We start from the raw sequence: 3,484 nt of genomic DNA on the forward strand, positions 1-3,484 counted from the left end.
GCAACCACTCGCGCTTTGTAAGTATGTATCTTCCCATCCATGTCGGTCTTCTTCTTGAAGATCCATTTGCACCCAACTGTCTTACGACCTGGTACATTGTCAACCAAGTTCCAAACTCGATTGTCATACATGGACTGAATCTCGCTGTCCATAGCCTCCTTCCATTTAGCAGACTCAGGGCCTGCCATTGCTTCCCTGTAATTATTAGGTTCATCCAAATCTATTAGTGTACTATCACTAATAAATGTATCACCTTCAGTGGTGATGTGATAACCATAATAAAAATCAGGTGTGTTCCTCACCCTAGTGGAACGTCTTGGAGGTACAGACTCACCTATCGGATCAACATGAGTTTCCTCCTCAGGTTGGTCGATAGCATTTGAGGTTCCTTCACCACTTGACTCTTGAAGCTCTTCAAGGTCAATTTGCCTCCCACTGTCCCCTTGGCTTATGAATTCTCTCTTACGAAAGACTCCTCTTCTTGCTACAAAGACCACATTATCACTGGGTCTGTAGAAGAGGTAACCAAAGGATCTCTGTGGGTAGCCGATGAAAATACACCTCTCACTTCGAGGTTCAAGCTTATCATGAGTCTCACGCCTCACGAAAGCTTCACAACCCCAAATCTTGATGTGGTCCAAATTGGGAACTTTCCCAGTCCACATCTCGTGAGGTGTTTTGGCAACCTTTTTAGTAGGGACTAGATTAAGGATATCGGCGGCAGTCTCTAAGGCATACCCCTAGAAAGAGATTGGTAACGAAGCTCGACTCATCATGGAACGAACCATATCCAACAAGGTTCGATTGCGCCTCTCAGCTACACCATTCAACTGTGGTGTTCTGGGAGGTGTCAACTGTGAGACAATCCCACATTCCTTAAGATAGTCAAGGAACTCAATGCTAAGATACTCTCCTCCCCGATCGGATCGAAGCATCTTGATGTTCCTGCCCAATTGATTCTCCACTTCCTGCTTAAACTCTTTGAACTTTTCAAAGGTTTCTGACTTATGCTTGATTAAGTAAATATATCCATATCTACTATAATCATCAGTAAAAGTCACATAATAGCGATTAGCATCCCTTGTAGCAACTCTGAAGGGCCCACACACATCCGTGTGTACAAGGTCCAACAAACCTTCACCCCTATCACAAGTACCTGTGAAGGGTGACTTTGTCATTTTTCCAAGTAAACAAGACTCGCAACTATCATCTGACTTGAGGTCAAATGATTCCAAGACTCCAGCCTTTTGGAGTTGGCCTATGCGCTTCTTGTTAACATGTCCAAGACGACAATGCCACAAGGATGCTTTATCCAAGCTATCTGAAGAATCAATATACAACACATTATTTCCTAGATTGTCTACAACATTCACGGCTTCATATACACCATCACAAGGTAATGCTTTAAAGTAAAATACATCATTGTAATAAACATTAATAGCGCCATTTTTATTATCAAATGAAAATGAAAAACCTTGTTTGTACAAGCCATGAAAAGAAATAATATTTCTCGCCATTTTGGGCGAGTAACAACACTTATTCAAATCTAACATTAACCCATTATTAAGCAATAAAGAATAAACTCCTATCTTGGTAATAGGTGATGCTTTCCTGTTGCCCATGACTAAGTTTATCTTCCCGTGCTCCACTTGCTCACTTCTTCTTAGTGCCTGCAAATCAGTACAGATGTGAATACCACAACCTGTATCAAGCACCTAAGAATTAGCATTAGATGAGTTATTAGACGATATTGTGTAAATACCTGCATGGGTGGGTTTAATCTTCCCATCCTTTACATCTTGCAGATATTTAGGGCAGCTTCGCTTGAAGTGTCCCTTATCCTGGCAATAGAAGCACTGTGCTTCCTTTGGGTTTGAAGAAGGAGTAATGGGACCTTTCTTTGTCCCACTTGAAGAGGAACCATCAAGAGTCTTACCCTTGGTACCCTTCGAAGGGTTTTTCCTCTTCTTACCCTTTCCCTGCCCAATAGCCAGAACAGGGGTTGTTGAAGGATTAGAAGTAGCAACCGCTTTACCCTTAAGGCCATTTTCAGCTGTCCTTAAGAGTCCTTGAAGTTTGCTAAGTGTGACTTCCTCCTTGTTCATATGATAAGTCATACGAAACTGATCATAACTTGGAGGTAAGGAATGGAGAATGATGTCAATCGCCATTTCCTCAGGAAAGTCAACATTTAGCTTCAGCAACCGGTCAACGAACCTTTGCATCTTCTGCAAGTGACCGGTGATGGGTTCACCATCCTTCATCCTTGCGGTTATCATGGAGGAGATGATTTCATACCTCTCCTGACGCACGCTCTGATGGTACCTTTCCATAAGATCCAGGTGCATCTCATAGGGGTAGAAATCTTCATAGGATTTTTGAAGTTCAGGAGTCATGGTGGCCATCATGATGCATGCTACTTTAGTAGCATCCTTTTCATGTGCAACAAACTCCGCAAACCCTTCAGGAGTAGCAGTGGCTTCACTCACAACCTTAAGCTCCCTATCGAGGACATATTCTTTGTCCTCATAGCGGGTAATCATTCTGATGTTTCTGATCCACTCATTGAAATTGGATCCATCAAAGATGACCTTACCACACAAGTTCATAAGGGAAAAGGAGCCTGTTGGGTTTGAGCCAGAAGCATTGTTGGAAGACATCTGAAAGGAAAGAAAGACAAGTTTCATTAGATTAGGAATCCTTAATAATTCACCCAAATGAAATATTAAGGCTAGGATCCAACAAACTATTTATAGTTGGAAGAGGGATGCCGTAATCCATACTATAAAATATTTGAAGGTAGGTAAATGACGATTTACCAATTTCCACCATAAGAACGAAATATTTTATTATTAGGTTTTATTGGTTCTGAAACTCCTAGATCTTTTGAGATACATTGAACTTTTCAATGGCATGTTTGAATCTCGATTGTGCCCTCTCAAGTTTGTGACTGGGATGCCGAGGATCACAAACAAGGTGTGAATAACCATACAAATTGACTTGGTACCCTCAACAATATTACCTAATCGATGTGCCGGTTAACCACACACGCTCCACCGATCTATAATAAAGTCAAGTTACCCTTTGCGACTCTTACTAGTCCATGTTAGTGTGCCGGTTAACCACACACGCTCCACTAACGACTTGGTAAGGTACAAAGTGTAATTTTATGGGCTAGCACCAATTTCACATTTTCCTAAAGTAACTAATATTGGGAATTTATAATGTATAGTTACTTTATAATTCATTATACTTTTAACGAGTATTTAAAGTCGTATCCTACCCGTTCGACTAACGACCCTCCACCGATCAAGGAAGCGGTGGGTGAGAGTGGACACCCATTAAGTCACCATTTTATAGGCAACAACCTTATACCCCCCTTATAGACCGGCTTCGTGAATGAGGCCTACTAACGGTAAGAATGACATATTCTTATACATATCTATATAATAAAATTATAATAATAGTATAAGTGTTGATTTTT

This window comes from Lactuca virosa, chromosome 6, assembly GCF_052849685.1.
Source record: "Lactuca virosa cultivar CGN04683 chromosome 6, Lactuca_virosa_CGN04683_v6, whole genome shotgun sequence".
In the NCBI taxonomy this organism is placed as follows: domain Eukaryota; kingdom Viridiplantae; phylum Streptophyta; class Magnoliopsida; order Asterales; family Asteraceae; genus Lactuca; species Lactuca virosa.